Below are 23575 nucleotides of genomic sequence, written 5' to 3' on the forward strand. Positions count from 1 at the left end.
TCACCCATAATGATAGACTTACGATATTCACACGACAATATATCACGACATTCCTGTAAAATTTGAGCATACCTTTTCACGTTTCCCCTTGGAAGACGATAACACACACAACAAACTATTGGCTCATAGTTAATTTCAGTTTCTACCGCTAATATTCCAAACAGCATTTCCAAGTTCAAATGCTCCACATCACTAATAATTCTAACAGGTATCGATCAATTGACAAAATGTCCAAATCCTCCTTGCTTATTATTCTGGCGGGTCTTACACACGAACTTATAACCGGGAATATTAACCAACGTTTCAGTTATAGAATTTAAGACTGATCTTTAGAATTTAAAGCACATACTAATTTATTCAAAAGTATTATTTTCATGTCTCTTTTAGTTTTTTTACGACTCCGATAACTCTATAAGAGTTATTTCTTCCAACAAGTTTACCCATTTATATTTTTTTCGCCTTTCTTTCATGCAGTTTGAGAGCAGCCTTGACATGTTTGGTAACATAATTTCCTACCTGTTACCAATCCATGCAGTCACAGAAAATGCTTTTTTTTATTATCCTTATTATTATTGCGATTTCTATTTTTGTTTTTGCTATTACATAGCATAGGTGTTCGTTTTTGTAGGTTCCAAGTCCTTTCTTCCCCTTATTCATCATTTATAAACAAGTAAATCATAGAAAGAGCATCACACTTGCTAAAATAGGCTATTTCGTTGTTTTTTGGATATAACCCCTCACACTAAAACACTAAAGAAGGATTTCTACAATATCCCCGTTATACTGATGATGATCCAGTTTTACTTTTACTTCTTTTAACTACGAGTTCAATAACCCTATAGAAGACATCTTTTTCTATGTGTTATCGAATAATGAATTTATGGCTTTTAACCCCCCTCCTCCTCACTTTAAGGGTGAATTTGGCTTATTTTGCAAAATCAGTATCGATTTTGGATGTGGTAATAAGCGCTTTTCTTCTGTATTGAATGGTATACTTTTTTTTGCAAGTTGTTCAAGGTCTACAACATTTTTCTCGTATTTTTCTTATACTATATGGTAGAACGCAGAATAAAAATTAATGATCCAGAAACTATGTTCGAGCCTTTTTTTTTCTAAAATGACATTTCTAAAATTAAAATTACTTTCCTAAAATTATAATTTTTCTAAAATTATAAACTGAATGGTCGAAATTGACTGGTATCGAGTACTCTGTTTTGTTTAACGTAAAGCTAGCACACTGAAAAAAAAGATACTTATAGCCAGCGATGAAGAAAAACAATACCGAATGTTTCAACCCCCACTTTTGGGGACTCTTTTCAGCTCTGACAAAGAGAATAGTAAGAAGATTAAAGGAAACTTTAACCAGCGTGTATTGAAATTTCTTATACACCAAGGGTGTGATTTATTCATTGCTATCGCAATTGCCACTAGCTCAAATTAATTCTGAAACGTACCAGGCTGACGCGTACTATATTAAATATTTGCTTACGCTCCCCTCATATTTAGGCAGGGTTATACAGTTGAAAGGTCGAGTGTTGGCTGCATATCGTCATATCAAAAACCAAAGGGTACGTCTCTCAATTACATGGTTGTATATGAGAGCCATAATGACGTGGGCAAGCTTGTGCTAAGCTTTAAGTGCTAACTAGTGTTTCATGTTTCATGCCATGAAGCTACTAACTAGTAGCTTCATGGCAAAAACTAAAGAGTATGTCTCTCAGTTTTGTAATGTTATATGAGAGTCATAATGATGTGTACAAGCTTTTGTTAAGGTTTAAGTGCTAAGTAGTGTTTAAGCTTCATGTCAAAAGTCAAGGGTTGTTCCTTGACTTGAAAGAGACATTTGCCTAGTTTCTTTACATATGATTTGATAGTAAGAGCATTTTTTTTTCGTTTGCTCTTGAGAGCTCAGCCTTTAGCACAGAAAGTCTGTGAGGGCTGATGCGTTTCTTTTTGAATAGGCAAATTTGCAGTCCATAGTTTATTTGTAGCAAATTTGTAGTCCTTAATTCGTCGTCCGTAGTCTAAAAATATGTATCTCTACATTAAAAGTGGTAAAAAAAAAGGTGAAAACCTCAGATATCCTATTACCCAGGTCTCAAATAAAACGAAATATCCTTTTTGTATATATCCACACAAAAAAGTAAAAAATTAGGTTTTCCTTTTATCGCTGAATAAACGCCGAAAAAGCCGTAGTTTTCCTTAGAAAAATACTCTTTTTATGGCATGGGTGGCAAGATCAACTGTCCTCGCCATCAACAGAAACTATAGCCTAGTGCTAGATGGGACGGCTGAAAAGCGGTTGGTTATCATAGATCTCCTAGGCATTTATTCCTCCGCAGATAATAGGTATACCAAGGCTAAATATTCTTGTTATTCTGGGGACCAAAAAATCGTCCACGTAGAATGGTTGTGGAAAAGTAAATTGCAATAATAGTTTGATGGTATTCAACAACGTTCAACCATTTTTTCTTTCTTCTGAGAATCAGCACAGCGCCAGCTAATAGCTGTCTAGCTGTAGGACTTTTAGCGTCTTTCCGAAGAGAGATTTAAAGAAGCATTGCAATATTTGAATGACTCGATGATACCTGTTAAAGGACATGGCTTGATACTCCTCTCAAAACTTGTACAGAACAAAGATAAGCCTACTATAGAGGATAAAGAAAAAGTGTTAAATATGTTCAAGTTAAGGGAACTGTTAATTTATGTAAACCCCTCTCTTGATCGGTTTCATAGACTCCAAAACTGTTCATTCCACTGTTCCAATGTTCATTTTTTCACCTTTATTTTTATCCCCCATCATGGAATACTTGTCTAGTGTAGCTATTTCACTAACAATTATTTTTGTGAGTTGCATTATGTTAATAATTATTATTCAAATTGAACTATTATAGTTGTCATTTTTAAGCTTGACTGATGGTTTGTTTTTCGGTACCAATCATTCGGATTTTGTAAATTTAACCCAGTTTAAAAGAATCTCCGTTCGAGGAGGAAAGGGGATTGTAGTCCTAGACACCCACAGACCACCATCAGTGAGAAGATAGAGTACCCTAGTAGTAATAACTTGTCCCAGTTCATTTGGCGAAATTAGCGACTTAAGGGAAATGATTAAGCTAGTATATGATTGAGCCCTTTGTCAGATTTGAGATATTATAGCAGCAATCACGCTCTTCAGCCTAAAATGCCTTTTTTGCCTTATAATCTACCCCCCCCCATAATTAGATAAATTTCCTCGGGTGTCCTTCGATTTTAGTCATAAAGGTATTTAGGATAAATTTGCTTTATCCTACATTCAAATTTAGGATAATGTGGCTTAGGGGTACATTCAAATTTATTGCAAAGAATGTGAATAATAGTTAGTTATGAATGAAGTATTTTGTTATTTTTATCTCAACGTTCAAATTGAGGAGGAAGTATTCCAAACAACTTCTCTAGTCTAATTGTATTACCATTAGGAATTAAAAAGCCTAGAAGCACTTTGAAAAAGACTGTCTTGAAGCCAGGAGGATTCCATCTTCTCATGAGCCTTCTCAGCTGTGTATCATGCAAGGATCCAGCCAGAAAGAAATTCTTGGAATAGTTTAGGCTTAAAAAACAGTGTCTCAAATACTGACAGGGAAAGCAGTAACTCAACCTTTGCCAGGAAATATGATCTAGGCTACACAATCCTTGAATACATGTCCTCTGAAGAAGAGCTGCACAAGTATATACCAGACAGCTTAGAATGGGCACTCCAGATCTGCCCATTACAGGTTACGGAATTTATAACAATAGATCACTTGCAGGGTTTGCATGAAGGAGTCATCAACAATAGGTTAAGCTTGCAAGATATATGTAAAGATCAAGTGCTAAAAGATCTTGGAGCTGCATTTGAAAAGCAGAAGGAAGAACTTTCAGTCGATGGAAACAGAACAATCAGCTTTGGATACAGTAACTCAATATGTTTTTCCTCCAAGTGGAAGGGCGAAAAGGTATACTGAAATTTTACAGGAATGTCTTGATATATTGCCACGTAAATACCGTACGTCTATCAATATGGGTGGTTTTTATGTTGATATATCTTTACTGCGTAACTGTAGTACGAGTAATTTACACACTTATAGCGTAGCATCGGAAATTCCGTCTACGTTTTTAGCCGCCGGATGTCTCCCTGCATGTCGTATACTGACTAGAGTTACCGAAACTTCCTTGTCTCTTATTGACAATATTTGTACGAATACCCAAGTTCGAACATGTTATGGTTGGGTGTGATCTAATTATCGGTATTACACCAACTATTACCAGGCAACAGCGAAAATTAAGAGTTATGTATACCGCTAAACTAAAGGAGATGCTAAGGGATGCCGTTTTTTTACCTTGATATTAGTCCGAAGACCCGGATGAGGCTGCGAGGACGTTTTTAGAAATCTTTAAAAATACGCTTGACCAGGCGTGCTCTTACCGTTGTATTACAAACAGAAGACTTAAACAGCCTACTAAACCTTGCATTACATTAAGTATGCTCAAGTCTATAAACATAAAGATTAAGCTGTGTCGGAAATACTTATCAAATTCGACTGAAGAAAATAAGCAAAATTTTATGAATTATTAAATACAATAACAAAATTAATTCGGGCATCGAAGCAGAGTTATTACAACGAAACATTCCTGGAGGCAGAAGGGTCACCGAGAAAGACATGGAAATTAATTAATGATTGTCTGAATTGGAAGAAACAAAGCGAAATCCCCAAAGAAATGACAGTAAAAGATGGGACAACTGTGAAAGGGAAAAAAGAAGTGATTACACTACTTAACTACCACTTTGCAACTATCGGTGAAATGACTTCAGCGCCAACAGCTGTATTGCAGTCAGCTGTAGATACTGATTTCAAGATGTATTTACCTCCATCGAATGGCCTATCAATATTTCTTTCTCCTGAATTGGCTTCAGAGTTATTGGTTGTTTCCAGGCTTTTGAAAAACGGAAAGTCAGAAGGGTCGGATGGATCTAGTACAAATTTACTGAAGACAATTATCCCGGGAACTGCGGAGTGCATAGCTCATATTATTGACCTTTGTTTTAAGTACGGCAGATTCCCTGATTGCTTTACAGCCGCTAGAATAGTTGCATCACATAAGAGAGGGGATTCAAAAGATCCAAATAATTATCGTCCAATTTCGATTTTATCGGCTTTTTCTAAACTTATTGAACGTTGTTTATATAATCATCTGGTTTCGTTTCTAGGGAAGATTAATTTCTTTCTCAAGTGAAAATTTGTTTTCAAGAGAAACGATTCTGCCCAACATGTGGTTTTAGTTGTTACTCAGTTTATTCATGACGTTTTAGATAAAGGTGATACTTCAGCAACTGTGTTTTTCGACATAAAAACAAGCATTTGACACAATATCTCATCGTATTTTGGAACAAAAACTGCATCATTATGGGATAAGAGAGCAAGCCTGCTCTTTATTTATGTCGTACTTATATGACCGGACACAATTCATTTCCGACGGTGATTCCACGTGAAGAACAGTGCATCAATCGAACAACGTAGAGGTCCCTTAAAAATCTGTACTTGGTCCCCTGCTTTTCTTGATTTGAATGAATGACTTCGGTGAGTCGTCAAAGGATCTTGGACTTACTGTGTTGTATGATGATGATACAGGGTGTAGTGTCTCTGGAGCCAATGATCTGATACTTCGGCAAAATTTACGTTAGTCAATTGATAGAATTATGTTGTGATTTAAGTCTATTCGTCTGACTGCAAATTCCTAGAAGACAAAATTTGTTGTTTATTCTCGGACTTCAACTTCTTGTCCTGGACTCCAGTCAGTTTAGGCTTCAAAAAACGTGCGTATTGAGCGTGTTAGCTTTTTACGTTACTTAAGAATTATCATTGATGAAAGCCTGTCATACAAGTACCACATTAGCCATCTTCAGCTGAAACTAGGCAGACATGTTGGAATGATGGGTCACTTGAAGTTTATTTTACCTTATAATGCATTGAGGTCCGTCTATTTTAGCTTAGTACATTATTACCCGAATTATTGCCCACTTGTTTATTCCAATACATTTAGGAGTCATCTACTGCCACTCCAGAGACAACACGAATACAAGTACTGAAAGAATATGTTCCATCTCCTGTTTTGTTACCAAACAAATCAAGTCCTCAGAGTATGTATGTTATATTGAATATCCTTCCAGTTAACCAGTTTGGAATTTTTCAGTCAGTTATGCTTATTGTTCAGTGTCGTAAGAAGGCATTGCCTGCGTATTTTTATGAATCTGAGCTGTAACAGGTATTGGATGAGGTGGATTCATGTCGACAGTCCAGGAGGCGGTGGACGGTCCATCAGCCACTAATTAAATTTGAGAGATCGCGTTTTTCACCAAGAAATATTTTAGTTACAGTATAGGATAAATTTGGTAAAAATTGTAATCTATCTCTTCCCCTATAAACACTAAAAAATAAAATTAAGGAATGCTTAATGAGGATGTAATTTGTTAATATGTGTATTTGTACATATATGTATGTGTATATTGGTATACATGTGTGTATGTGCTTGTTCATACATCTGTACGCCTCATTTTGTATGGTGTGTTTGGGGAGGAATTGGTCCCTCTTCTACTGTTGATGAGAATAAAGTTAATAAATTTTTTGGCTATATTTTTTTTTTCTTTTTTTTTGGTGGGTTGAGGAGTCTGGTAAGGTGAGTAACCTGTTGTTTTGTATTTTACTTTTAAGGGTAGTTTGAAACATAAAATTGAAGATTTTGGTTTAAACCTCTATATGTGGAATATTAGTAGAGGTACAATTAATTTTAATTTATGTGTTAAGTGTTTTTTGTTCCCGATTCTGTCGAGTTTTCTTTCTGTCGGGTCTTTAATATGTTGTGTATACATGGTATTAATAAAAAAAACCTTGAACCATGCCAACAGCCTAATTTTCTATCGGTATCAATTGAACTTAGTACTTAGTCCTTTACCTCCGGAATTCTTAATTCTAATTCTTAATTCCAAGCGTAGACCTAGGCAGCGATTTGCCGTAAGCGTGCGAATACTTCGCTTTATTTGCCTGACTCGATTGAAGATATAATATGGGTGCTAGAAAAAAAGTGGGTCTATTGTGGTAGCTACTTCACCAAAACTTTTTCGTGTTAATCGCTATCTAGTTTTCAAAAAGGGTAACTAGCTCAAGTTTTTGTTTTAAAAGAGTTGCTTGCTTTGCTAGTGAAATTAATGAGCGTATTACAGTTTTTACACCAAAAATCAGTTTTTAGCCAAAAAAATCATTTCACAGATTTTTTTAGATTTTTAAGCATGATTGAAGAACGGTCATTAATTCTTTTTTGATAATCATTGAAATTTCTCCTTCAACGACTATCTAAGGATCTTCTATTGTGTTCCTTTTATAAAACTACGTTATATTTTAACTTTCCTCTATTTTTTGCTCTTATAACGATATTTTATTTGCACGAGGATTCCTTGTCCATTACTCTTCTTATTTCTTTTCGGTCATGTTAGAAGAGCTGGATCTTTTATAGCTGGAGGAAATTATCTTGCCTCAATCTAATTGTTTATTTTTTATTATCGTTTTACACTATTCAACACGAAATTTGAGTTTTTGCCAAAAAAAGAATTATTTTTACTTCTGAAGTTTGACTTTTTTAAATGAAATCTACCGTCTCTCCAATATGCCTCAAAAGCATAGATGGCTCTGGCGCAATAAGCGTCATGGAAGACTAAGTGATTTTAAAAATAGTGTAGCCGCTCGAGAGCCAGAAGAAAATCTTCAAGTTGCTGTAGGAAGTCGGTTACACATTGATTGCCGCAGATTTACTTTTAGGACAAAGTATAAGAAAGGACATTTTTGGTGTTAGGTCAGATCAAAAAATATTCATGAAACCCTGCTTTCTGTACGCAAATAAAGAAACGACAAGAGAAAAATGCCGTCCATTTTGGCAAAAGTACAGTGGCAGACTTCCACACTGTATACCACTTTTCACTCTTATCTGCTTTTGAACATATTGAAATGTGACTACGAAGAATGGTAGTGACGACAATGTTACTAAAAAGATAAAACCTGGAAGCCCTGGCAATGCTGAAAATCATGAGTTCTTGCGTTTACTGAACTAATTAAGAGGGATATCAAGAAGCTCACAAAAAGAGACCTACACAATCTTTGAAGACATGTCCTCTGAAAAAGAGCTGCACAAGTATATACCAGACAGCTTAGAATTTTTTCTTCACATACTTTTTTCTGGAAATAACATTTCAATGAAGATTTTATCGATCGAAATTTTGTTTAGTTACTGATAGTCCGAATGAACAAGGGTTCGATTCCTCATACTCAGAAGTGCTCAAATTCAAAAATAACATCTGGAAATAACATTTCAATTAAGATTTTATTGATCGAAATTTTGTTTAGTTACTGATAGTCCGAATGAATAAGGGTTCGATTCCTCATACTCAGAAGTGCTCAAGTTCAAAAAGGGTGCAGCATGCCACCATCACACAGCCACCCAGTTCAGCAGAAACAAGTTTGTCCAGCATGTGGCTGCAAATCTGGATCATGATATTTGCATTTTGTTTTTCAATTATAAAGGAATTTGAGTTTTTAAAGCTAGAAATAGTAGGAGCTGATATTAACCGATGCTCCACAATTTCACGACTGAATTACAAAGGAAACAAAACAATTCTTACAACGATAAAATTCAAGAATCTCTAGCGAATCTCAAATTACAATCCTTATGAGCTTGGCTTGCTGTGGATTGCTTCTTGGTACTTAAAAGCTCCACAGCATAGTTGGATAGGGCTCATGAAAGTAATATTTCGAGCAACAACTGTAAAAGGCGGCATTTTGTTTCTACCCATGATCGACCTCCCTTCGAGTAGCAGGTCCTGTTTATACTCTACCTTGATGTTTGTAGCCGAGCAGGGGGAGAAATACGGATTTGCGCCTGTCGTAAATTTTGACCAGCCTCTACGGTGGCATTATATGCAAATATTAGAAAGTAAAAGGCCTAGTGGCACTTTGAGAAAGATTGTCTTGAAACTAGGAGAATTCCATCTTCTCATGAGCCTTCTAAGCTGGGTATCATGCAGGGATCAATCCTGAAAGAAATTCTTGGAATCACTTAGGCTTAAAAAACAGTGTCTCATACATTTACAGGGAAAGCAGTAACTCGACCTTTGCCAGAAAATATGATCATAGCTTGGGCACTCTGGATCTACCCATTGAAGGTTACGGAGCTTATAACAATAGATCCATTGGTGGCTTTGCATGAAGGAGTCATCAACTGTAGGTTAAGCTTGCAAAATATCTGTAAAGATCAAGTACTAAAAGATCTTGGAGCTGTATTTGAAAAGCAGAGGGAAGAACTTTTAGTCGATGGAAACGGAAAAATCAGCCTTGGATGCAGTACTTCAATATGGTTGGCATAATTCAGTGGTTCCTAAGGAAAGAACATCTTGGTCTGTGGGAAGAATACCTACGCGTACTAAAAAGCATACTTTATTGTCTCACAGCAGCATGCCATAACTAGTATGTAAAGACTACGAGAATTTACCTTTAAAAAATGAACAAGCTATCCGTTTGTAACCCGGAAATTTACAGATCTTTTTGTGACGATGACCTTCATACGTTAAAGCACTCCGAAAGGCATGAGACAGCGCTCAGAAGGGTCTTGAGACATCCGGAGGCCATATGGCTGAAACCGAATGACAGAATTTTGGTGAAATCTTTGGATTATATCATGTTCTGCTTGCACCGAAGCAAGCTAATTCATGCAGGAACTTATAAAGAAGAAATACATGACTAGCAAACAGCACAGGGACATGGGTCCCTCAAGGCAAAAGGAGCCACAAAGACACATTGCTTATCATGGAAATCCTTGAAAGTCAAATTTATTCGAAGATTGTGAACAACTGAGAAATATAGTGATTGAAATAATGGCTCCTTCACAATCAAACACGGAAGACGCTTTAAAAGTGGGAACAGCGATTCTTGATAGTATGGTCGACGAGTCAGTAAAGGATTTTGTTTTAAAAAAAAAAAATACAATTAACCCTCATGACAGCTAAGAGAGCTGGCTAACTCGACATAACACACATAGATAATAGCCTAATCTTACTAAGGTCTTTGGTTGTTGCAAAACGTTCAATCATACCAGAAAGAGACTGCTTCAAACAAGAATTATCTGCTGTTCCTTCCTCACCCTTTTGACAACGATGGGCTCATGAGAAGACCGAACAGGCCTGATCTTGCGAAAGCTTTATTTAGAGCTAGTAGATGCCGATAACCTGTGCTCAAATAAGAAAGAACTCATAGAGCCCCAACCTCACCTTCTGGCTGGTTTAGCTCTTTGTCACAGACTTCGGTAAAAGATTGGAAGCATCTTCCCAACGATGTTCGACCGATCAGTACTTGGCGTCTATTAAAACGCAGTACCCACACCCTACAGTGTTTTGACAGATGCGGTGGAGGACCTAAAACACAAGCCCAAAGGAGACGCAGACATTTGAAATTCAACGGAAGAGAGGTGTTGTTTACTCCAGATACATACCTTCAAATCTCGAAGGACTAATTTCTATCTAAAAAGAAATAAAGCGAAAGTTAATCTGCAAGCTTGATAAAAGCTTATAAGAGAGGGGGGTCGAAGATATTCTTGCAGAAGGCAATGCAGATGTCACGATCGTTAAAACTATTGTCGAGAAGTCTTGTTAACTATGTCAAAAAAAATTAAAGTATGCACTTGCTGAAAATAAATTTACTTTTTGGAAATAATCTCTCGTTGTGTACTTATGGTCAAACGGACCTTAATTAAAAAACACGCCTTGTACCTACTATGATACTACCTCTACCTAAATTATCCTCCAGAAGCGAAAAAAGGCAGTATGTGTGTTACGTGGGACATATACATGATAAAACTAGCTTGAATATAGAACTCTACAATTCCATACTTTTTTGCCATGCGCTACTTGGCTACAATACCACTTCCCATATACATGGTGTCAGAAAAGGGAAGTGTAGAAGCATATTTAAGGAAAAAGACGGGTTCTGCAAAGTTCTCAAATTTTCCTGAATATGAGCACAAAGGAGAAGGTAGTAAGTGCTGGAGAACGTGCTTTATCGTCCATCTATGGACAAAAGAGTGATCAAGACCTAAACTCAGCTCGCTATCGTATCCTTCATTCCCCAATCTTTATATTCATCAATTTTGCTACATTATTAAATGAGTCATACTTTATATTTATTGAAGCCTTGGACTTGTTTCTCTTGAGCAGGTTATTCAATTGAGTTGAATTGAGTTGTTTTCTAGGCCTTAGTCCGTCTATATAATCTTTAAAAATACTTGTATCAATTTAGGGTTTCAGCAAAAGGTAGCCAATTCTAGAGAAGAGGCATGTAATTTATAATCTGCAATGTTGCAATCGTGGGTATTTTGCAGCTAATAATGCTTTTTCTTTTCCTCTCTCCTTATAAACGATCAAAAAACCCTACATAGGACCCTTTGCTCACTAAAATAAGATATTTAGCTGATTTTCGGACTTTAACTCTCTCATTTCAAACTCAAAGGGGGACTTTGCAAAAATATCCTTGTAGTAAAGGTGATAGACCCATTTTGCCTTCATTATCGTTTTCAACCTCAAAACCCTATGGAAGACACCCCTTTCTATGTATTATAAGAAATAAACTTTATAGCTTTTGCCCCTTCTTCCGTACTTTAAGAGTAAATTTTACTCGTTTCGCCTCGAAACAGCGACACCGATTTTGGATATGTTAAAAATCTCACTTTGCCCTATCAAATGCCATAAAAGTATTTCTGTTGCTATTTGTTCAAGGTCTAATCCTTGGGGAGAGGGAGACTATAAGCCAAAGTATCCAGCGTCACTTTTAGGATGATCTCTTTCCAACTTATTTTTGACGAATACCCATGATTCCCCAGCCTTTTCCCGCAGATACATTCTTTCCATGTTTAAAATCTTTATATATCGTTTTGCAAGACGGCAAGTAACTTGATAAACAGCTAAGATCTCATACCTGAGGAGATATAATATGGTAGTATGATTGAATTCTGACACCTTCAGGGGGTGTGGTGATAAGGCGAGAAACAGCATTAATTCGATTGGAATCAACAGAACCTTCCAAATAATTACCAACAGTAGCTTCTGCAACGGAAATAACTCCATTATACTGCATCAAGAATGAGGTCAACTTTTCAGCACAGGCAGCACGGAGCCAGACTGGAGCAATTATTAAAGGTCCAACCTGAAAGATAAATCAGTTTAGTTATAAACACCGACAAATAGGCAAAGTAGAATATGGATTTTTTTTAGTAAAAGCCTAGAGATCTTACTGGAGAGAAGGAAACATGTTAGGAAAACAATTCTTACTTCATAATATGCAGAATAATCATGCTTAACACATATTGCATGCAGCCAACCGTTTTCTTCACTTATATCAGCGTTATTCCACTTCTTCTAAGAAATTCATCAGTTTTTCGAAACAACCTTTGTTTAATTTTGAAAAGTCGGCGAAATGTAGCAATGTCAACTAAAGATTCTGGACGTTTTTCTGAAATAAAGCGCTATCTATATTTTTTTTTCATAGAATTGTCTTTAGTCAATAGACTTTTTTCATGAATTTTGTTTTATAGTTTAACTAAAAACTAAAGAAAACCTATTAAAAAAGTATAAATATATAGGATTGGAAAAACACTGAAATAAGTGAAGATAAAGGTTAGCTGCGTGCAAAATTGGTCAAGTATAATTATTTTTGTGTCTATGAACTGGTAGTTTTCGCTGTCAATATTCCTAAAGTGAGATATATGAAAACTGAATGCTGTGCTTTAATCGAAAATCAATAGCTACTGGGTTATAAATCCTACTTATAAATCATTACTTAATTCTCCTCTAACAAAATAAAATATAGATGACGCCAATTCTCTACCTCAACCTCATATTTCACACTTAAAAGATCCGTCATTTTGGCATCCAATTTCGAAAATATGGTTTTGATATTGGGAAGATCTTATGCTTTCAATGACTAGTTTGGCTAGGTTTTTCCTTATGACTGTCCGTAAATGTTGTTTTCCTGGGGAAGCTTATTGTCCATAACTGTTTTTAACCAAATTAAATTCCAAAAATTCAATAAAAGGGTAAGATTTTCAGTTCTGAAAAGTAGACTAAAAAAGCACAAGAAATTACAAGTTATTTAACTAGGACGAAAAATTAAACCGTTTGTAGTAAGAAGCCGATAGTTAAAAGTGACCCTCGTCCACACGTAAGCAAAAAATTAAACCGGTTGTGGTAAGAAGCCGATAGTTAAAAGTGACCCTCATCCACATGCAAGCGAAAAATTAAACCGGTTGTGGTAAGAAGCCGATATTTAAAAGTGACCCTCATCCACATGCAAGCGAAAAATTAAACCGGTTGTGGTAAGAAGCCGATATTTAAAAGTGACCCTCATCCACATGCAAGCAAAACCCTTTAAGCAGCAGTGTCATAAAATCTATATACATCAAAAGAATCTATTTTTATTGCTGAATTGAAACTTTTACAGTTTTTTTAGTACTTTCAAAAGCGCTATTTATTCTATTTAAAAGGGCTTTGTAATTCAGGGGTCATTCTTAAAGAATTAAAACAATATTCGAACTTTAGCGTAAAGAACGAGGTATTGACGAGGGGGTGAACCCCCTCATATACGTAATAATTTCTGTTCGTTTTAAGTTTTAATGTTTAATAACGCAGATGTATATTTAGAAAATCCATAAGAAAAATAAAGTACGATTTTTAAGTTTTTTCTGCCATTTTTTTTTTTTTTTTACTTTCTGTTTTCTTGTTTGTAAACTGAGTAAGACGCTACTTCAAATTGTTTATATCGACGTTTATAAAACCACATGTTTCTGTTATTGATTAGCCAGCCTTTCACTAAAAAGATTTTATCTAAGGTAAAATTAATATTTCTTGTGAAGCAAATTTGACAACTGTTTATTTTTTAATTGAAAGCATTTTTAACAACTGTTTTTTTTTATGAAGTAAGAATTACTAATTATGAAGTAAGCATTATTTTCTTAACATGTTTCCTTCTCTACAGTAAGATCTCTATCCTTTTTCCTTTTTCTCGTTTAAATAAGAATTATATTAACATTAGTGACATCTTTTTCAAAAGAAGATGAATTTTCAAACTAAGGTTCTACTTTCTTCAACCAATTTTTCCTTGTCTCAAACCTTCACTAGGCCTCTTAGAGACCCATGTCATAATTAAGGGGCTTAAAAAAAGATTAATTTAAAAGGCTGTGTTAAACAAGTTCTTTAAATTTTTATTTTACCCAAAATTGTAAAATTTTAAACGATTGTGTTTAGTTGGGGGTTCACTAGAGAAGTTTTGGTGAATTATAAAAACGTCACAAGAAAGACGTTATTTTTTTGATTTGATTTCTCAAGTAAGAAAAATTCTTATTTCTCTTCCAAAGTCGGGCTTATCACTCATTTTTTTTTTTTTTTTTTTTTTTTTTTAATCAAAGTTGTTAGGGAATCCCGCTTTCTCGACAATACTTTTTCTAATAGATAACTTGATGTTAATATAACTTATGCATACAAAATCAGCAAAAGATTAGATTATTTCTTTAATTTCTTTAAAGATTAGATTATTTTTTACCATGTTGATCTTTGTTCTGTTTTATCTTGTATTGATAAGTCGTGTACTTTTGCTCATGTATCTTCAGGATTGGAGCGCAGGTTTAAAACCCAACGTTTTTTAGGGCGATGCCGAAAGTATTCACGACCCCCTCCCTCCCCTTGTTTGTGTTCCATTCGACTTTCAGTCTTATCCCCCTGCATACCCGATACAGAGCAATATACCACAGGAATCCATCCCTCAAAACAATCCTCCACCCAAAGTTCTTACGCGTGCCCAGTCAGTCCCACCCCCAAAATCACTTCACTCAATTCGGACCATCCCCAAACCCCCCCCTCACTCATAGTCCTCCCAAAAATCCACATCCGTTGTACTCCTTTCTTCTCCGTAGATCCAAGGAGTTACTGACCGGGTCTAGACTCCACCCGTTATTTGCCGAAACAAATCAAACCCCGCCCCTCTCAGACCCCCCCCGCCGTACTTCCCTCCCTCAGCATCATCTTGCCCCCCACCCCCCATTTAAAGAACACTCCCAACTTGACTCATTCCCAGATCACCAAAAAACCTTTCTCCCGTCCCTTGCACTTTATCCCCCCTGGCTACCCTACCAGTATGACTCTGGTTTAAAAGTAAGCAGGCAGAACGATCCTCTTTTAACTCCTCCATGCAGAGTTTCTAAAATTTCAAATAGTTACCGCTGTTTAGAGTCTCTACTAGTACCTGCTCAATTAAATGCAATCGTATTTGAAAAAGATGGATTTGATCCCCCTGTCCCTTGTTCTTACTATCCCAGTTTAGCCCCCGTCAAAAATTCCACTAGAACCCCTGACCCCATCTGTGATATAAAAAAAGTAAAGTGTAAAAACGGTATCTTCACAAGTCGCTTTCGATTCCCCAAACTTTTGTTGAGCAACGCTGAAAGCCTTAACTTGGAAAAACTCAATGAATTAGACACCCTTTCTAAAATATATAGATTAGATGTAATCGCTATTACTGAAGTTCAAGCTCAAAATTTGCACATGTTAAAGATTAACAATTGTTCTCAATTTATTAAACTCAGACCAGAAAACCGCCCTCTGGGTAAGAAAGGTGGCGGAATTCTGTTCTTTGTCCGTAATAATTTATACCCAAGTGAAATCCCAATTCCGTGTCTTACTCCCTTTGATGAAGTTATGTGGGTGTGCGTTCGACCTAAAGTCTTGCCGCGTCCTTTAAATTTAATTGTCCTTTGTTGTTTTTATTACTCCCCTAATCAGAGATCTGCTGACAAAATAAATTTTTTCGAAAAATTACATGCAAGTGCTGACTTGTTACTATCAAAATACCCAAATACAGGTAAGTCCTGAAGCTTTGCGATAAGTCCTGAAAGGACATTCCTCAAGCAATCCCCCTTGTTGCTGATCGACTGGTAGAAATTCAAAGCGACTGAATTTAGAATCACTTATTCGGTCTATTTCAAAGCCACGTAAATCATTGACATTACAATAGCACTGCCTAAGTAACTAGCAATGTGGGGTCACAATGTATTATTTTTTTTCCTTTTCACCAAGGTACTTCGTATAAAAGACGTTGTCATAGAAACTTCGGGAGGTCCTTATTCAACTGGAAATTGAAGGCCCTAGTGCTCTGTTTAAGAGTCAAAAGTGATTGGAGGGCAAACATTCCCGCTCCTACGCCCATTAATTTCCTCAACACATCCAATCTAAATTTTGAAAAATCCATTTTTTCAGCATAGTTGAAACGTCCAGAAGCTGTTTCTCTGGAGATGTCACCCCCCCCCCACAGCTATTGGGACAAGGGCTGTAAGTTAGGCGATTTGCCCATTTTTCTATTTAGTATTTATTATTGGGAAAGATGGCATGTTGGACCGTTGGTGTTCAAAAAGACCAAGGGCATTCAGGTGAATCTTTCAGATGATGTTGAGGAAAGTGTTGAACTAAATCAAAACACAATACGTGAATACCTGCTGTCAAATGGGCGTAACTCAGGAATGACTGAGGGTATTAAATTGGAGCTTTCAGGGAATGATAAGGGGGATGATCAATTGACTAAAAAGAAAATATTTGCACGCTACTACAACTACTACTACTATTTCCCCTACTGCTATGACTACTACTACTGCTGTTACAACTACTGCTTTTATAGCGACTACTACTGCTATTACAGCTACTGTTTCCGTAGTGACTACTGTTAAAGCTGAGGACACGGAGGTGATGATTTACGAAAATGTTGAAAGGAAAGAAAAACTAAATCAAAATACACTAGGTACATACAGATTGTCAAAAGGGCGCATTAGCAATATCTTAGGAAAAGCTTACTGTATCAAGCTGAAACTTTCAGGACATCATGAGGGGGATATTCAACTGACAAAAAGACAATATCTGCGTACTACTTCTGCTACTAATACAACTACAACTACTATTACAGCTGCTACTAATACAACACTAATACTAATACTACTGCTACTTCTGCTACTACTACTACTACTACTAATACTACAGCTATGATACTTGTACTACTAAGGCTAAGAGAATAAAGGTAAAAATTTTAGAGAATATTTAGGGGAAGTTTGAACTACATCAAACTCACTATGTGCATACAGGCTTTCAAAACAGCGTATCTCTGGAATGGCTTAGGGTATTAAGTGGGAACTTTCGGGGAATACTTAGGGGGAAGATCATTCGACCAAAAAAGCAATAAATACACGCTATTACTAATACTGTAGCCACTATTACTAATACTACTCCAGCTACTGCTGCTGTTAATGGAAATGTTAAGGAAATGTTAAACGAGGAACTGAACTAAATCAAAACACACTACGCGCGTGCAGGTTGTCAAAAGGACATATCAGCAATGTACCAGGAACTGTTTATGTAAATAAATTGCAGGCTATCAAAATAACATATCGGCAACATCATAGCAACGGCTTACTCTATGAAGTTGAAACTTCCAGGGGTTTATGAGGGGGGTGTTCAACAGATAAAAAAGGCGAAATATGCATACTTTTCCTACTGCTGCTACTAATGCTAATACTGATCCTACTACTACTATTATTAGTACTCCTATTACTGCTACTGTGACTACTACTACAGCGAAGACTAAAGATATAAAGGTGAAAATTTCAGGGAATATTGAGGGAAAAGTTGAAAAGAATCAAAACATGCTGTGTGCATGGACGTTATCAAAATTGCATATCGGCATTATCTTAGTAACGGCTTGAAGTATGAACTTAAAAATTTCAGGGCTTACTGTGGGGATGTGGAATACACCAAAAGGGGACAAAAGTAAAAAGCAAAGTGTTCGCAACATATTATTTATTTGTTTCTTTTTTTCACCAAGGAACTTTCACATAGAAGAAGTTGCCGTAGAAATTCTGGAAGGAGCTCATTTGATTAAAAATTGAAAGTTCTAGGGCCTTTTTTTGTTAATCAAAAGTGATTGGAGGGGAATCAGCCCCCTTCCCAATCCCCTTAATTTTCCAAACACAATCAATAAGAATTTGAGACAGCCATTTCGTTCAGCATAGTTGAACAGTCCATGTCTCTAGGGATGTCGGACTCCTAAAGTGCTCAAAGGAAGGACTGTAAGTTATGTAATTCCCCATTGTTTACATACAGTATTTTTCATTGGGAAAGGAGGGGAGATATTTTTAACTTTAGTGTTCATAGTGGCCATAGAGGTGAATTTTCTGAGAATATTCAGGGGACTGTTGAACTAAATAAAACCCTGTTATAGGTATGAAGGTTATCAAAAGGACATAATTCAGAAATGACTAAGAGTATAAAGTTGGAACTTTCAGGGAATGATGACAGGACTGACCAAATAACCATAAAGGCAATATTTGCACACCACTACCACAAATACAACTACTACTACCACTATACTGCTGCCTCTGTAGCGATTACTACTAAAGCTGAGGATAATGAGATGAAAAACTGAAAAAATGTTGAGAGTAACAACATGAAATGTAACATAGACGAGAATTTTTAAAGAGCTAAACATTATAAAACGAAAATTTTTAATCCAGTTCATCGAACTGTTCCAGATGTTCCAAAATTACCTTAAATAACTGCCAATATTTTAGAATAACAATGAAAACATATGGTTGTTGGCACCAAGAAATCAGTGATATTTTATACATATCAAAAATTATATGTGTTCAAACTTCTAATGAGGGATAAACAATTGTTACCTCAGAAATTTATTGTTTACGTAATACAAAAACATGTGGGTCCAGAGTTCCAGCAAGGTTGAATGTTCATGAGACAGTGGATATGTAACATCATGCAGACATCTGCTTTCCACACTCACAGGGAGCTATTGAATGTAGGTATATTTTGAGCAGCCCTGCCCCTTTTAATACTGATCTAGAACAATAATTAGAATTGCAATCAAAGTTCGAGTAACAAATATTAATAATTTTGGTGTCCGGCTTATTTCACCCCCCCCCCCCCAAGGAATTCCCCCGCAAAAAATCCCCCGTAAATTTCTCCCCAGAAAATTCCCCCTGCGGAAAATTCCCCCATAGAAAATTGTCCCCTGGAAAATTTAGAACTGAGCAAGGAAAAGAAAGCAAATAAAAAGAATGAAGAAATGAAGGGATTTTGGAATATTCTATGTATGTTCTAAGATATACTGTTTAATATACGGTGTAGAGCATCCTATATATCTGATATTTTATTTGTTTTTTCTTTAAATCTTTTTGTCATGTTTTTGGGTTGATTTATCATAGCACCGTAAGATAAAGGCTAAAGAAAATAATTTTGCTTGATTATTTAAAATAAGGAGTTCTGTCGATTTTGAATTTGTTTTGTTCTGACTTGGAGCTTGACTCCATGGTGTTTAAATTACAAAAAGTAAATCTTAAAGGTACTTCAGACAGTAAACCCTTGTAATACACGCATTTTGGATGTGTTTCTGATTACAAGAAGTTAATTGGTATCATGTATAATTGATGTCGTTCCTAGACCAAGCAATTATTCACACTTCTTAGTCCCAATCCGCATCTCTGTACATTTTTCTATCATAGAGCACTCCTTCAGCAGTTGCCACCGCTTTCATATTCCCAACTTATTTTCTTTAACCTTTATGCTGATAGCTCAACCCCCCCCCCCAAAATGAGAACTAAAAGAAATAAAAATATAATAACAGATACATAGGATGTTCTACACCATATATTCTACCTTCATTTTGGAACATGGTTATAATGTTCCAAAATCTCTTCTTTTTTTCATTTATTTTTATTTATCCTACTTTCCCTTCGGCTGCTCAATTTTAAATTCGGGGAGAATTTTACACAGGGTGGAGGGGGGGGGTGGTTCAAACCATAACCATCATTTTCATACCCCAAGATTATTTCATTTGAGGGAGGGAGCCGTTTAGCAACTCATGTGCCATTGAAGTTGAAAACAAAATAGTCCTAAGTTACCAAATTGATTTCTCCTGAAATTTGGCATTTATTAATTAATATAAAAGTGATAATATATAATATATCTGGATTAGATAATGCCTTTAAGTTAAAACTGTAAAAATTTAACACAATTGATTGGATCTTTGACAGTCGATTTGACCCAGTGTGACCTTACACACACAATCACAAAAGCAAAATATGCTTTTACCACAAAGCATACAATCATACCATAATTAACTGTGCAAATGCCTATCTCTCCCTCTCTCTCTCTCTCATTCCCTACCTCCCACCCCTTTCTCTCGTGATCTTTCTATTTTTATTTTTCCGTTTCTCTGTTTATTTCTGTCTCTCTGTCCCTCTCTCTCTCGTTCTCTCTCTCTCTCTCACTATCACTCACACTCTCTCAATTACAATCACTCACTCACTCACTCAATCTCTCACACACACCCACTCACGCTCACTCTCACACTCTCTCTCTCTATCTTTCTCTCTCTCTCTCTCTCTCTCTCTCTCTCTCACTCTATCTCTCTCTCTCTCTCTCTCTCTCTCTCTCGTCTCTCTCCCTCAAATTCTCTCTCCCTCCCTCTCACTCTCTCCTTCTCTTTACTTTCTCTCTTTGTTTTTGTAGGTATTCTCTCCTGGAAAGAAAAATGGCAAATTAGTAAGTGATTGTGAAGACGTAGATAGTAATAATGAGGATAGTGATGTAAAAATTGAAAGACAGCGTGTCGACCGTAAACGTGAAGGTGATGACTGATGCTGTAATTTTAATACAGGTGAGTCAATTCTCATTACTATGCGCATTAGTAGGCTACTCTATTGATGGTTGGCTGTCATACAATAATGATTTTTTTTGTAACTATAGCTTACTGATAGCTTCATAAGTACATTCGAATCATTCTTTCATCACTATACTGATTAGCCAAACGTTCCGGTAAAGTGCTGTGCAGTTAGACTAAAAAACTTGTAAAAAACTGTCCTTAGTTTTTGTTTTAAGCCAGAATATAATGAAATTTTAGTTAAAAATTCGTTTCCTTAAAAAAAAGAAGAATGATCGGTTTTGTTCTCATCCATGATGGATTTTGTTCTCAGTCTTAAGTCCAGCATTGTTTCCCTGACCAGGGGAGTAATTTGTTTGGGCAGGGAGGCTACCCCTCCCAGGCCTCAGTCCCCCCCCAGCTGAAACTTAGTTTTTCAATAAACCTTGTTAAGACTAAAATAATCCTGCATAATTCGAGTATCCACACGTTACCTTTTTTGCTACTATATGGCTCGTTTTCAGTTTTCACTGTCATTTTCACTTGATTTTGGAGAATTGGCTCCAACTTTTCCCCTCTCTCCAGGGTTTTGACGGAATTACGCCATTACCGCAGACTCCCAGCAGATACTATATTTGTGATTTAGCCCCCCAAAAAATAAAAACTAATAGACTAGGACCTGGTATATTTTGTGAGTAATTAAAATCAATCTTGAAAGTTGAAATAACATGGTCTGCAAAAATCCCTTCCAGCCCTTTTAAACTACAAGAGCTTTTCTTATCTTTCTGGACTATGGGCTGGGTTATAAGCAACGTATACTAATACACTTCTATAAATCTCACAGAATTTACTGAAGGATTGACGATGCTTGCGTGTAGAACATCTTCGACTCTACTGGATTGAATTTCTTACGCTCTTGATAACCTTATCTGGGCTACTTCTTGAGCGTCTTCAGCTGGAATATAAAGAAATGGGTGGTTGCTTAAATTTTAAACCTAGCAGCCCCATCTCAATATTTTTTAGTTCGAGAAAAAGAAATAATTCCACGCTCTACAGATAATACTCTTCACAAAATCTCACGTTCTCGTGGCAAGTCTCATAAAAATCGTATGTACCAGCATTTAATTTAAAGTGCAATTGGCCATAAGACATCTAGATAAGACCTCTAGAGACAGATTCTTTTGAATCTACATTATCCAAACAATAAATAAGCATCCGTGAAATTTATTCTGGCCAAAAAAATACAGAATTCCACATTTTTGTAGATAGGATCTTGAAACCTCTAAATTAGGGTTCTCCTATATCTTGAATATGATAATGTGATTTTCACTAAGGTCACTTGAATTTTTGGGGGTGTTTCCCTCTTTTTTCAAAATCAGGCAAATTTTCTCATGTTCGTAGCTTTTTATTGATAATATTGAACTTAATGAATTTTATGTATTTGGATGTAAAGCCAATTCTTTTGAGTATGTATTTTTATTAAAATTTAATTTTTTTAGAGTTTAAGTTACTATTGTGCCCAGTTCCTCCTTAGTTCCAGATCATTAAGATGAACTGTTTGACAGTATAGACAGAACCTTCCAATGGGGATAATAAATATTGTCTTCTTGAATATTTCTTATGCATGAGCAGGAGATGGGTTAAATACTGCACTTCGACTGTATTCTTCTCAGAAGACACTATGTAACTACTGCCTTCAGTAAATTAATTAATGCCAATTTATATATTTTTTTTAAATTTACTTTTTCTTTTTGAATTGCTATTTATCTTGTATTCAGCTCTTGTTCAGACCCTTTCCAGTATGAGGGTTTGCCGGTATTAAACTGAAAGTCATTTGGAATAAATCATGAAAACAAAATTTCGAGCAGTAACTTGGTGGGAAAAAGTAGATTTATCTAGATGGCCTGTATAAGGTTCATTATGTCACAATAATTCAAGATTCTGGATTTGAAAATTCTTGACAAATGGTTTATCCGCTAGGTGGGAGTCAACTGACCTGGATCTTTGGCCAGGTAGACAACAGTATCCACAGCAACCTACGTTGCTTGCCCAACCTAGAAATTTAATAACAGAAAACACATTTATAAGACTTAAATTAGTTTAAAAAAAATTGGCATTGGTGTAACTTAAGAATAAAAAATATATTTTAACCAAGATTCGTTATTGTAAGGACTTCGAAAAGAATATTCAAAGCCGGAAGAGAATGCAAAGAAGAAGAAAGGCAAAAAGGGTGAGAAATTCGTAGCTGTTCGTGATATAACTTTGGCTGTTTTAAAACGCGAAGTCTTTGGACTCCTTGGTTATGACGGGGCTGGAAAGACAGCAACAATGAGAGTAATAATTGCAGAAGAAGCTCCAACAAAGGGCAAAGTAAGTCGATGTTTATGCTTCTAGTTGAGTCTCTGTTCATCCCACGAAAGCTATTGGATACGGCACCCACACGGGCGAAGAGTCACTAGGGCCATGTCTTCCCTAAAATCTAAAATTTTGCTGCTTTCTCCTATAGCTATATATACTTCACTTATTTTCGTACTAAAATCCTCAATTCCATGACAAAATAAATCACTATTCGTAGATGACTTTATTATCCAATTTACTGTCTGAAGAAATCAAGCAAATAAAATGAGTCTTGTTCAGCATTAACTTAAAATAATAACAAGGTTTTCATTATAAAAGTAAGAAGGTGTTAAAACTCAGAACGAACAGAAAGTACTCCTAATATAATTAGGTCTGCCACTTATATGGACCCTCCCCCCCTTCCTTCTATTTTGATCACCAAAAATCGA

General features: G+C 36.0%; 1 protein-coding gene and 1 long non-coding RNA gene across 4 annotated transcripts in view; one reads left to right on the plus strand and one right to left on the minus strand.

Annotated features, from left to right (window-relative positions):
• LOC148940269 (DNA cross-link repair 1A protein-like) overlaps nt 1-23575 on the minus strand; it is a 320311-nt gene that overhangs the window by 94155 nt on the left and 202581 nt on the right. The gene's annotated exons all lie outside the window — the stretch shown is intronic.
• Nucleotides 18818-23020, plus strand: LOC148940270 (uncharacterized). Its single transcript, XR_016143474.1, has 3 exons — nt 18818-18947; nt 20660-20807; nt 22960-23020. It is a non-coding gene; the product is annotated as an uncharacterized LOC148940270 (long non-coding RNA).

Source organism: Artemia sp. Qi Xiang Cuo, chromosome 20 (assembly GCF_049724085.1).
Source record: "Artemia sp. Qi Xiang Cuo chromosome 20, ASM4972408v1, whole genome shotgun sequence".
In the NCBI taxonomy this organism is placed as follows: domain Eukaryota; kingdom Metazoa; phylum Arthropoda; class Branchiopoda; order Anostraca; family Artemiidae; genus Artemia; species Artemia sp. Qi Xiang Cuo.